Raw genomic sequence first — 13,866 nt, 5'->3', positions numbered from 1 at the left:
GCAGGAAGGAGCATGTCAAAAAAAAGGAGTGAGCTTAATATGCAATTTGGAAAATTTTACCACCTAGTTGGCAGGAAATCCACGCTATCAATTCAAAACAAACTGTTATTATGAAATCAAGTTCTAAAGCAAGTTGGGGCATACGCGGCCTAACTATGGGGTTGTTCAAGTCAAAGCTGTACTGCCAGCATTCAGTGCTTTCAAAGTAAGGTACTAAAGACTTCAGTTAATTCTCCTTGGTACATTAGATCTGCTGACCTACACCGTGATCTAGGCGTGAATTCAGTGGTAAATGAATCTCCAAAATAGCAAATATTTTTACATACATACATTACATACAATAATTACATACATTAGATACCATGTAAAATAATAAAAAGTGAGCTGTCAGTTGACAGCTGGCAGATGTTCATTGTTTATAATTTTAGTGCAATGAAATTCCACTATGGAGTCATGTGGGAGGATGGAGTCATGTGTAGAAGTTCACGCAAGTGAGGAAAGTTTTCTGATCGCCATTCACTTGGGARTGGCCAGAAACGATTCTTTTACATATGACTCAAGCAGCTCACGACTTCCGGTCCTTGAGCAAGTATCCTCTGGGTAGCCTAAGAACATCCGTTTGAAGGTGAGCTAAACTGAGAAGGCGAAACATTCCCTGCATAGGCTTGTGCGCTGGGTTTGGGACCCGCCACGTAAAAAAAACCACCCCGATGACAACGCAACAACAGCCTCGGATGAGAGACCCCACTTTTGATGACTACCCGCCGGGGGAAGCAGAGGAAGAGGAAGACCTYCACTCCGTTGGAAGGACCAAGTGGAGAAGGACCTGGCTTCACTTAGAATATCTAATTGGCGCCACGTAGCGAAAAGAAGAAACGACTGGCGCGCTGTTGTTAACTCGGCTATAATCGCGTAAGCGGTGTCTACGCCAATCAAGAAGAAGAAGAAATTCCTACTTATCAAATGCCTAAACAAAGTTTGAAAAGCAAAATAATGGAATTTTAAATAAGTTCTGCTATTCAGGAAATCGATTTTGTTGAAGGTATGTGCGTATTAAATAATCCGAATTTTAAGGGTTAAAAAAATTCTTTGTATAAAATTTGAAGACGAGTGCCAGAATGCAATGGATGAAGTACTAGATCAACTGCTAGAAGATATAACTTTAATCATCTGTAGTAGACGGGGAGATGAACTACAAACATGTTCGGAACTCCGAAATATATTCATTGGCGAGAAAATGTTCTGTGTTGATTTGCCGATGGAAGATTTTTACAAATCCCGCGCGTCAGCAAATGCCAATTCGCTCATCTCCTAGAAAGATTTTCTAATGATATGAACTTTAATAATTCAAGTTTACAAATACCTGCAGATTTGCAACTCGCAATCGTATTACTCCGATAAGGTTCATCGGGTGAAAGTCCTTCTGTACATAAAATCGCTACAAATTTTGGTGTGGGAGATGGAGGTACATTGACCAATATCACCAAAAAAGTTTTTTCAGCAATTTTGATTAAACTACCCCAATTCATTCATTAGCCTGAACCGGCTGAGCGCCGGGAACTTGTTTTCCAAACATTCTGCGATTTACCATATTGCATTGGTTACATTCACGGTAGCGAGATTAAACTGGCCGAAAAGCCGAAGAAAAATCAAGAGGTGTATTTTTCTCGGCAACGAATATACTTTATCAAATTGCAAGTCGTATGTGATCATAAGTTACGTATATTACATGCAGAAGTGGGCAATCCCGGAAGCTACCACGATTCTAAAGTGTTCAGGAAATCATAATTCAATTTGAAAGAAACACAACCAGCTTATTTAGTGGAGAAGAGTGGATTGTAGGTGATTCTGCGTATAAGTTGACAAAACATTTAATAACACCATACCGAAGCAATTCTTCTTTAGCAGACTCTGAAAGACAAGCTAAATTCAACAAAGTACACAGTCAGTATAGTGTTAGAGTCGAAAATTGTTTCGGGATTCTTAAAGAAAAGTTTTGTAGTTTGAAAAAATGCATTTCCGAAAAAATCAAACATTTTTTAATTTGAAAGGGTGAGATTCTTCACCCTTTGAAAGGCAAAGTGTCGAAGCCCATGAATGCCAATATGATGGAGTTGCTATTGTTGCACCTACCCCCGAACTAAAAAGACAAGCACTATACAATTTAACTTTTTAATAAAAATTCATATTTTTGTTTTAATAACAAGTAATTGAAAATTATTTTTTTGTTTATTGGTTATTCTTCTTTTTCTTCATTGGCGTAGACACCGCTTACGCGATTATAGCCGAGTTAACAACAGCGCGCCAGTCGTTTCTTCTTTTCGGTACGTGACGCCAATTGAATATTTCAAGAGTAGCCGGGTCCTCTCCACCTGGTCCTTCCAACGGAGTGGTCCTTCCCGATTCTGACGGTGCTTTTGGTGTTGCTTAATGACAGTTTACATAGCCGTATTAGTTTTGCGGGGATACCAAATTCAGACATCGCGGCATAAAGGCAGCTCCTTTTCGTGCTGTCGAAAGCAGCTTTGAAATCGACGAAGAGGTGGTGDGTGTCGATTCTCYTTTCACGGGTMTTTTCCAAGATTTGRYGCATGGTGAATATCTGGTCGGTTGTTGATTTTCCAGGTCTGAAGCCAGACTGATAAGGTCCTATCAGTTTGTTTACGGTGGGCTTTAAGCTTTCACACAATACGCTCGATAGAACCTTATATGCGATATTGAGAAGGCGTATCCCACGGTAGTTGGCGCAGATTGTGGGGTCTCCTTTTTTGAGGATTGGGCATAGCACACTTAAATTCCAATCGTTGCGCATGCTTTCGTCCAACCATATTTTACAAAAAAGCTGCATGTTCCTTATCAGTTCTTCGCCGCCGTGTTATAGCTCGACGCTCCGCCGCTTTGTTGTTCTTCAGGCGCGTAATTGCTATTCGAACTTCTTCAATGAAACCTCTGCTCCATTGTCATCGATTGGCCAGGTAGCTTGATATATCTTCTTATGCTGGAATCTAGTACTACAGATAACCATCTTTCAGACCCCAGCGAAGTCCATCAGCCTCAACCCATTTGAGGATGTTTCCTCGTGGAGGCTGAATTTACCGACCGTAGTGCCAAGGAAACCTTCTTTGTCCACGCTGGCGTTAAAGTCGCCAAGAACGTTTTTGATATAGTGGCGGGGCAGCTTTCATAAGTGCGCTCCAAGCACTCATAAAAGGCATCTTTGGTCACATCGTCCTTCTCTTCCGTTTTGGCGTGGACGCAAATCAGCGATTTGTTGAAGAACCTCGCTTTGATGCGGATTGTGGCTAGACGTTCATTCACCGGAGTGAATGATAGTAGTCGGCGACGGAGTCTCTCTCCCACCACGAATCCCTCACCAATCTTGCGCTCCTTTATATGGCCACTGTAGTAAATTCCATAAGGACCTTGTCCTTGTCCCGTCCATCGCATTTCTTGGACGGCGGTGATGTCGCCTCCTCACTTTAGCTCGCCTTCAAACGGATGTTCTTAGGCTGCCCAGAGGATACTTGGTGAAAGACCGGAAGTCGTGAGCTGCTTGAGTCATATGTAAAATAATCGTTTCTGGCCACATCCAAGTGAATGGCGATCAGAGAACTTTTCTCAATTGCGTGAACTTCTACACATGACTCCGTCCTCCTTGGTTATTATATTATATTATTATTATTATTATTATTATTTTTATATTTCATTTCTATTACCAATTTTCTCATTCTTTCATTTTGCTCCAATTTCATTTTTTCACATCCTTTTCCCGCCGGCGCTTTCGTATTTCTGTAGACATAAAATTTGGAGCATAAATAAAAAATTTAAATTTATTTTGCACTTTGTGATTCTTACTTACTTTGATGATTTTTTATGCTTTATATTCCAATTTTAATTTGCTGATTGTAAACAAAAAACAGCTGTTAATAGCAGAGAGAAAATCTAAATGGAAATGCCATTCGCCTAGTTTTTTTAATTTTTGGTGCTGTCATTTAGTTAAATTCTAACGACTTTCCAACACTGGAAATAAGCAAACAACCACACAATCTGTAAAGAGCCTAGGTTGGTCAAAGGCTTATTTTGTCATACCGAATTTTGTTGTTGTTTACTTAGTCACATAATCCCATAATCACCTTATAGTGAACAGCCTAAATGTTATCCAAATACTTGTTTAAAATCACGTCAACTCAATTATTGTTATCAGTGATTTCCGTAATAATTACATTCGAATTTGCCTTTGACGGTATTACTGTGACAGTTGTTCGATGATAACTGAAGTATGTTACAAAAGTATTAGACATCACATTATCAAGATACATACACATCTAATAAATACAGTATCTATTGTTGTTCCATATCTTGTAGTATATTCTCTCGGAATGTTGTTTATTTCTAACTGAAATTCTTCTTAGAGGAACGATATTAATGGCATATACCCATATAGATATGATTGTCGCCATGGCGATACAGGACGTGGTTACGATCACCACGCTATATTACATATTGTTACAAAAGTAGTATTAAGTCTGGTACCACTTGTATTTGTATTGCTATATGCATCCCTTATTATAAACATTGGGCGCCGCGGTTGTCTGTTTGCCTACTTGTAGCATAAACATTAAATGTATATGGAACGTATAGCATTATGTTCTTATAATTGACAGACGCAATATTCTAGAGGTACACGTCGGCATCAGCGAGGAGTGCGTGGCTATAAAAGCCGTGGTAGCGTCAACGTAAGAAAGGAGTGCTAAGAGTAAACTGCTATAGTGTAGACGAATTATGAAATAAAGAGATTTTGTTAAAGTGAATTAACGGTTTTTGGTTTTATTTGTCAATCCAGAGATACGAACCTAGTAAGGAGTAAATTCGCAACAATTGGTGTCAGAAGTGGGATTGTCAAATAATCCAAATTCAAGATGGTTAAATTCGGGGAATTGAGAATTCAGCAATTAAAAAAGGAACTGGAGGAGCGTAATTTGCCGATAAGCGGACAAAATTCGGATCTGCAAGCACGATTACGTGAAGCAATGAAAGCGGATGGAATTAATGTGGACGAATTCGAATTTGATGGCCCAGAAACTTCTACAAAGGTAGAAGAAAAAGTAGAAGAACAACGAACATCATCAAGTGTAGACATGAACATGCTGTTAGTGGCTATTAAGCAAATGGCAGAAGATGCAGTGCAAACAGAAAATCGTCTGGCACAGCAAATGACGCAAATAGCTGAAAATACATCACAGTTAGAGTCTCGCCTTACACAACAAATGACTGATAATAATACGCAGTTAGAAAATCGTTTGGTACAACAGATTACAGAAAATACTACACAAGTAAAAAACAAGTGCAAGAGAAATTTTCAAAATTTGAAGACGAATTAAGCACGTTAAAAAATGACGAAGAATAGTTAAAATCAGAAGTTCTTCAATTGAGTAATCGTATGCGAAAACTGCAACTGCATGGCCCTGCACCATCAACAAATAATCCAAGATTGAAAGCACCCACATTCGATGGAAGTATTCCGTTTCAAATTTTCAAACTTCAGTTTGAAAAGACAGCAACGGCCAATAACTGGAATACAGCCTTGTTTGTATCATTGAAAGGACCTGCGGCAGAAATCCTTCAGGCTATTCCAGATTGGGAACGGGACAACTATGAGGCTTTGATGAGTGCGATAGAAAGACGATTTGGTAGGGAGTACCGGAAACAAATATACCAGGTCGAACTGCAAGAGTTCGCAACTGAAGTAGAACGACTGGCTCATTTGGCAAATGCAGATGCACCTGTGGATTACATTGAGAGGGTGAAAATTCAAAGTTTCATAAATGGAATTCGTGATGTGGACAAAAAGAACGTTTGCTGAAACAGTTTCGCACGCCCTCACAAAGGAAACAGCTTCTCTACTAAGTAAATAAGTACACAAAGTACAAAGAGTTGAAATGGAACAATCGGCGCTGATGGAAGAAATATTGAAGACTCTGAAGACAATTGCTGCACCGCGAGTAAATACAATAGGCAGATGTTTCAACATTGGAAAAGCTGGTCACTTTGCCCGAAATTGCAATATAAAAGTAAACCCATCAAAACGGAAAGAACCAACAGATAACGAGGACAGAGTATCCACTTTTCATAAAGTCGTTAAACTAAAACGGAACAGTTCAAAGGGGAATGGTTTTCACAACTATTTGCCCCGCCATATCGATATCACATATAGGTCTCCATGTCAACAATCTTACTATCAACGGTATCGTAAATGGAAGACTGTCAACGCTTACTTTGGAAACTGGTGCCACACATTCAATTATCCGAGCGGATGTGGTAAGAAGAACGGTTGAACCATTAGTCGGTTACAAGCTTCGAACGGCCACCGAGGAGGAAGCAGCTGTTGCGGGAAACGTGTTTTACGAAGTGATGATTGGTACCCTGGTAGTTAATCACACCTTCATCGTAGCAGAAATCACGGATGAAATTATAATGGGAGTAGATTTCATGATTGATCACGGGATTGCTTTGGATTTAAACAAGCAAATGCTGTTTTACCAGAACATGGAGATGGCTATAAACACCGGATATGTGACCAACGTTGAAAGTAAGAGGGTGACTTTTATTTAATAGTAATTGGACTGTGCCAGAATATAAGTGCAATATCACGATAAGTCCTACACTGCTAAACAATTTGCTGAACGAGGTGCATGGAACTGAAAAACTAAAAGCAGAAAAACTATTAGAAAATTACGCATCCATATTGGCAAAGGAAGGAAACAACACAGGAAGAACCGGCATTGTGAAACATCGCATAAATACCGGAGACGCTAAACCGATCCGACAAGCTCCGCGTAGGGTTCCACTAGCAAAACGTGAGGACGCTAACAAAATTATTGAAGACATGCACAAAAACGGTGTAATCGAACCTTCAATAAGTCCATCGAGCTCACCTATCGTCTTAGTTAAAAAGAAAGATGGTAACACCCGTTTCTGCGTAGATTATAGGAAGTTGAATGATGTCACAAAGAAAGACAGTTATCCTCTACCGACAATCGACGATACATTACACACCTTGTCTGGAGCGAAATGGTTTTCTATATTAGATCTACAAAGTGGATATTGGCAAGTCGAAATTGATGAATGTGATCGTGAAAAGACCGCTTTCAGTATGGGCGACGGGTTATGGGAATTCTCTGTGATGCCATTTGGGTTATGTAATGCGCCTGCAACGTTCGGGCGACTGATGGAACATGTGTTAAAAGGTCTCAAATGGAAGACATGTTTGGTGTATCTTGATGACATTATCATCATGGGAAAATGTTTTGATGAGCATCTGAAAAATCTAGAGGAAGTCTTTCAGCGAATAGCATCAGCCGGATTACGCTTGAATTCCAAAAAGTGCTCATTATTGAAGAAGCAGGTCACATATCTCGGACATAAAGTGTCAATTGAGGGGATTCACACCAAGGAGGGAAAAATAAAAGCAGTTAAAGATTGGCCTCGACCCACCAACACACGTGAACGCCGCAGATTCCTCGGCTTATGCACGTATTACCGCCGTTTTGTACCTGGATTTGCGAACGTGGCTAGAAGTTTACATGATTTAACAAAGAAGAATCGCCCGTTTGTCTGGTAGTTGAAACAAGAAAAAGCGCTTGAGTAGCTTAAAGAACTACTACGGCACCGATGTTAGCTTATCCAATACCTGGAAAGAAATTCATCCTGGATACAGATGCGAGCGCTTATGGAATTGGAGGTGTCCTGGCTCAGTCATCGACGGGCAAGAAAGAGTAATTGGGTATTACAGCAGAGTGCTCGGGAAACCAGAGAAAAACTACTGTGTGACGTGAAAAGAACTACTGGCTGTGGTGCAATGTGTAAAATATTTCCACAAGTATCTGTATGGGCAACGATTCTTGCTGAGGACTGATCATGCAGCATTAAAATGGTTATTACAGTTTAAGAATCCGGAAGGCAAAATTGCACGATGGATCGAAAGGGGATTCACCACAAAAATGCGGATGCATTATCACGTCGCCCTTGTCCACTGGATTACAAACATTGCTCCAAATCAGAAGGAAAAGAAGGTGCGATTATTGAATATAGAACCTGAAGATGATTGGACTCCTCACTGCAATAGAATCAATCGGCTCTTGATCTTGCAAAGCTGATAATAGCCAAAGAAAATGGGGTACGACCACCAAATTAACAAATAAGTAGCGAGAGTCCAACTGCAAAAGCATATTGGGCCCAATGGAACAGCATAAACCTCATTAATGGATACCTTCATCGTACCTTGGAAAGCGAAGATGCCAAACAGTCTCGTCTGCTGTTCATAATACCGAAGTCCATGATCCCGAAAGTATTGAAAGAATATCACAATGGCTGCAACAGTACAACGTGGGATCACCAATTGAGCGAGTCGCAATGGATGTTGCAGGTCCGTTCCCAAACAGTACGGCCGGAAACAAATATCTACTGGTTGTCATGGACTATTTCAGTAAATGGCCAAAAGTGTATGCCTTAACAAACCAAGAAACGAAGACAGTAGCCGAAGCGTTTGTAGAAAATTGGATAATGAGGTTCGGAGTGCCCGTCGAATTACAATCAGATCAAGGCAGGAATTTCGAATTTTCCATTTTCCAAGAAGTCTGTGCATTATTGGGCATCCACAAGACACGGACAACAGCGTTACATCCACAATCAGATGGGATGGTAGAGAGATTCAACCGAACGCTCGAAGAACTCAACGGAATTGAGACAAGTGAAGGACCGGTTTGATCAAGCGGCAAATTCAAAAGGTTTTGAAGAAGGTGATCTGGTTCTGTTGTACAATCCACTTCGAAAGAAACGCTTGTCCCCGAAATTGCAAACAGCCTGGGAAACGACTTAATGATGTGGTATACCGCATACAAAGAAATGGCAAACCACGATGTAAAATGAAAGTAGTACATTTGGAGAGAGAGGCTCGCCCCATTTGGTTCAAGAGGATTTATGGAGGGCAATGCTACAAAAGTAGTATTAAGTTTGGTACCACTTGTATTTGTATTGCTATATGCATCCCTTATTATAAACATTGGGCGCCGCGGTTGACTGTTTGTTTACTTATAACATGAACAATAGCTGCATGTATATGGAATGTATAGCATTACGTGTGTTTGTCTTGCTATATGCATTCCTTATTATAAACATTGGGCGCCGCGGTTGTCTGTTTGTCTACTTGTAGCATAAACATTAACTGTATRTGGAACGTATAGCATTATGTTCTTATAATTGACAGACGCAATATTCTAGAGGTACACGTCGGCATCAGCGAGGAGTGCGTAGCTATATAAGCCGTGGTAGCGCCAACGTAAGAAAAGAGTGCTAAGAGTAAACTGCTAAAGTGTAGATGAATTCTGAAATAAAGAGATTAAAGTGAATTAACGGTTTTTGGTTTTATTTGTCAATCCAGAGATACGAACCTAATAAGGAGTAAATTCGCAACAATATTATTATTGTGGAAGGTTCAATTGCGGGCAGGCGTGTGAATTGTTAAGAGCTAACAATATGCTATTAGTGGGATTCACCACTTTTGGCTCAGAAGGAGAAATTTTAACTGTGATGAGTGAACAGAGCCGAGCATTCAATGAAAATTATGGTCAGAAATATATATTGCTATTACAGACGTATGTTGTTCTTTTGCTTATATTTTCATACGTTTACATGCAATCATATTAATTGACATGAATATCATTTTGCGAATTTTTGTGAATACATGCAAAATTTATAACATTATCAATAAATTATTCAATTTTCATGGTAATATTTGTAGTTAATGTCCAAATAAAAGCTAATTTTTAAATAATTCTTATCTTTGATAATATTATATAATTTAGTATGCATGTATGTATATAAGCTATGGAGGATGGAGTCATGTGTAGAAGTTCACGCCAATGAGGAAAGTTCTCTGATCGCCATTCACTTGGGAGTGGTCAGAAACAATTATTTACATATGACTCAAGCAGCTCACGACATTATAACCATTGACCAACTATTTTCTGGATAGCCTAAGAACATCCGTTTGAAGGCGAGCTAAAGTGAGAAGGCGAAATATGGGGTTGTGCGCTGGGTTTGGGAACCGCCACGTAAAAAACACCCCCCGTGAATAATTATAAACAGCCTCGGATGAGAAACTCCCATTTCGATGACGACCATGGAAAACGAAATACGGACTACAAATTGAGGACACATGGAATGTCCCGTCCCTTAATTAGGAAGGTGTCGCTGCCCAGCTGGTTGATGTCCTCGTGAAAATAAAGGCTGACATCACCGCCGTCCAAGAAATGCGATGGACGGGACAACGACAAAGACGAGTAGATCCTTGTAGAATTTACTTCAGTGGCCATACAAAGAAGCGTAAGTCTGGTGTGGGATTCGTGGTGGAAGAGAGACTCCGTCGCCGAGTACTATCATACACACCGGTGGATGAACGTTTAGCCACAATCCGCATCAAAGCGAGGTTCTTAAATGTAACGCTGATTTGCGCCCACGCCTCGTCGCAAAAGCGCTTGGAGCGTGCCTATGAGAGCTACTACCGCCCAAAATTGTGCATGGCGAATTTGACGTCAGGATGGGCAAAGAAGCTATATTTGGCACTACGGTCGGTAAATTCAGCCTCCACGACGAACCATCCCCAAATGCATTAAGGCTGATCGACTTCGACGGGGCCTGAAATATGGTTATCTGTGGTGCCAGATTCCAGCAGAAGAAAATATATCTCGGTATAAGGAACGGTGGGAAGGCATTTCAAACTCTTTACGTACAGCTACAACCGAAACCATTGGTCTTCGGAAAGTGCAAAAGAACAGCTGGTATCAATGGTTATATAGTCACCGATGCCCAGAGCATACTTAAATTATGGAAGGAACACTTCTYCAGCCTGCTGAATGGTAGTGAACATACAACGCCAGGAGAAGGCGAACCCGATTCCCCAATCGATGACGATGGAGCAGACGTTCCATTGCCCGACCAGGAAGAAGTTCCAATAGCAATCACCGCCCTGAAGAACAACAAAGCAGCGGGGGCGGATGGATTGCCGGCCGAGCTATTCAAACATGGCGGGGAAGAACTGATAAGAAGCATCCATCAGCTTCTTTGTAGAATATAGTCGGGCGAAAGCATGCCCAACGATTGGATTTTAAGTGCGCTCTGCCCAATCCATAAAAAAGGAGACCCCACAATCTGCGCCAACTAAATGGTATCAAAACTGACGCTGAGAAACACCATAAGCTCCGGCAGGATCGGAAAGGACCTCGCCGAGCCGTCACATACTAAACGAGGTTTCAGACAAGGCGACTCTCTATCGTGCGACTTCTTCAATCTGCAGCTGGAGAAAATAATTCGAGCTGCAGAACTTAATCGAGCAGTGTACAGCTCATCATCGGCCTCAACAGCCGCGCAGTTAGTTTTGCTTTCTCCAGACTGGATAAGGAAGCAAAACAAATGGGTCTGGCAATGAAGGATTGCAAGGCGAAATGTCATCAAACAAACAGTCTTTGCACTCGCGACTTGGCTCTCACGTCACCGTTGACGTGATCTTGGAACCAGTGTAAACACTACCAACAATGCCAGCCCGGAAATCCAACGCAGGATAACTCTTGCCAACAGGGTGCTACTTCGGACTGAGTAGGCAATTGAGAAGCAAAGTTCTCTCTCGATGAAAAAAAACCAAACTCTCTTCCTGTTATATGGTGCAGAGGCTTGGACGATGACAACAACTGATGAGTCGACGTTGCGAGTTTTCGAGAGAAAAGTTCTGTAAAAGATTTATGGTGCGTTGGCCACGGCGAATATCGCATTCGATGGAACGATGAGCTGTATGAGATATATGACGACATTGACAGTTCAGCGAACTAAAAAACAGCGGCTACGCTGGCTAGGTCATGTTATCCGAATAGACGAAAACACTGCAGGTCAGAAAGTATTCGACGCTGTACCCGCCGGGGGAAACAAAAGAAGAGGAAGACCTCCACTCCTTTGGAAGGACCAGGTGGAGAAGGACCCGGCTACGCTTGGAATATCCAATTAGCGCCACGTACCGAAAAGAAGAAACGACTGGGGCGCTGTTGTTAACTCGGCTATAATCGCGTAAGTGGTGTGTACGCCAATTAAGAAGAAGAAGAATAGCTCGTAAACTAATTTTGCCCTAAAATGTCTTTCGTGGAAAATCATTGTTAAAAGTGGTATGGTTGGATGGAGCTGATGCATTCTTCTTCTTAATTGGTGTTAATTAATTCTACTGATGCATTAGCTACCGCAAATTTATAGTTTTCGAGATATTTGCATTCGAAGGTGAAAATATCGCAAATTTTATTTCTCGATTTATAGTAGCTTCTTTCATGTTATGCACTCTTACATTTCACTACAATGTTTTTACATATTTATTTCATATTAATTATTTATTATAACGGACCTATTCCGGTGTGTGTAAAGTGTTTTTCAAGTAAAACTACTTTTTGCGTTGATGGCCGTGCTTCAATAAACTAACCGTGGCCGATCCAAGACCGGTGTAAAGATTAGTACATTCGCGTCTCACTTATTTTTGCTATGACCGCGGCCGATTTAAGACCTGTGTGTGTCAACTGTTTTTCGAGTAAAACTCCTTTTGGCGTTAGCGAACTTTGACCGCGCATCAAAAAATTACCTTGTCCAATAAAAATCACGATATATCAAGAGAAGGGGTAATGATTTATGTATTTGGGATATAATCCTTTTTTTATTCATTTTTATTCGCTTGTTAAATGTGCAGATATGACAATATTTATTATTTGACAACACTTAACACTTATGTTATAGTACATGTATTGAAAATTGTGTAAAATATAAAATGCTTATGTTAAGCAAATATCTATATAATTAGTGAAAATTAAATATGTAGAAACAATGTGGTAACTGTTAACTGTGTGTAAAAGGTGCATAATATGACGGAAAGAGTTGGAGTTAAGTCGAGAAATTGCAAAAATTTGCAAAGTTTACAACTTTAAAGCAAATAACTCAAAAACTATAAGTTTGCGCCGGCAATAATATATTTTTCCCCATCAGAACGGAAGCGCTGAAGATCGTACCCCTACACGCGTACAGAACGGGTAGATCCATAAATACTGCTCTGTTCCAACTCACGCATTCGCTGGATAATGGCGAGGTTGCGATCTGCGCTTTACTAGACATTGAGGGTGCCTTTGATAATGCGTCTCACACCAGCGTAATCAAGGCACTTGAGAGAAGGAACGTAACCACTCCGATATGCAGATGGATAGAATCCCTTCTGCGCACTAGGGTAGGGGAAAAACGGTGGGAGAAAGTTAGGGCTGCCCACAGGGTGGAGATCTATCCCCTCTGCTATGGAGCCTGGTACTAGATGAACTCCTCGAGTTGCTCGCCAGCAATGGAATCCGTTGTCAAGGGTACGCGGACCACATTGTCATAATGGCGAGAGGTAAATTTGAGAACACTCTCTGTGACATTGTTCAAAGGGGCTTAAACCTGGGGAAAGGATGGTGCAACACTTCTTCCTCTTGATTGGCGTAGTCACCGCTTACGCGATTATAGCCGAGTTAACAACCGCGCGCGCCAGTTTCTTCTTTTCGCTACGTGGCGCCAATTAGATATTCCAAGTGAAGACAGGTTCTTCTCCACTTGGTCCTTCCAATGGAGTGGAGGTCTTCCTCCTTCTCTGCTTCCCCCGGCGGGTACTGCGTCGAATACTTTCAGAGCTGGAGTGTTTTCGTCTATYCGGACAACATGACCTAGCCAGCGTAGGCGCTGTCTTTTAATTCGCTGAACTATGTCAATGTCGTCGTATATCTGGTACAGCTCATCGTTCCATCGGATGCGATATTC

Source organism: Bactrocera latifrons, unplaced genomic scaffold (assembly GCF_001853355.1).
Source record: "Bactrocera latifrons isolate USDA-ARS-PBARC rearing strain unplaced genomic scaffold, ASM185335v1 scaffold_960, whole genome shotgun sequence".
NCBI lineage: Eukaryota > Metazoa > Arthropoda > Insecta > Diptera > Tephritidae > Bactrocera > Bactrocera latifrons.
The sequence above is the reverse complement of the archived record's forward strand: the minus strand, read 5'-3'. Positions refer to the sequence as shown.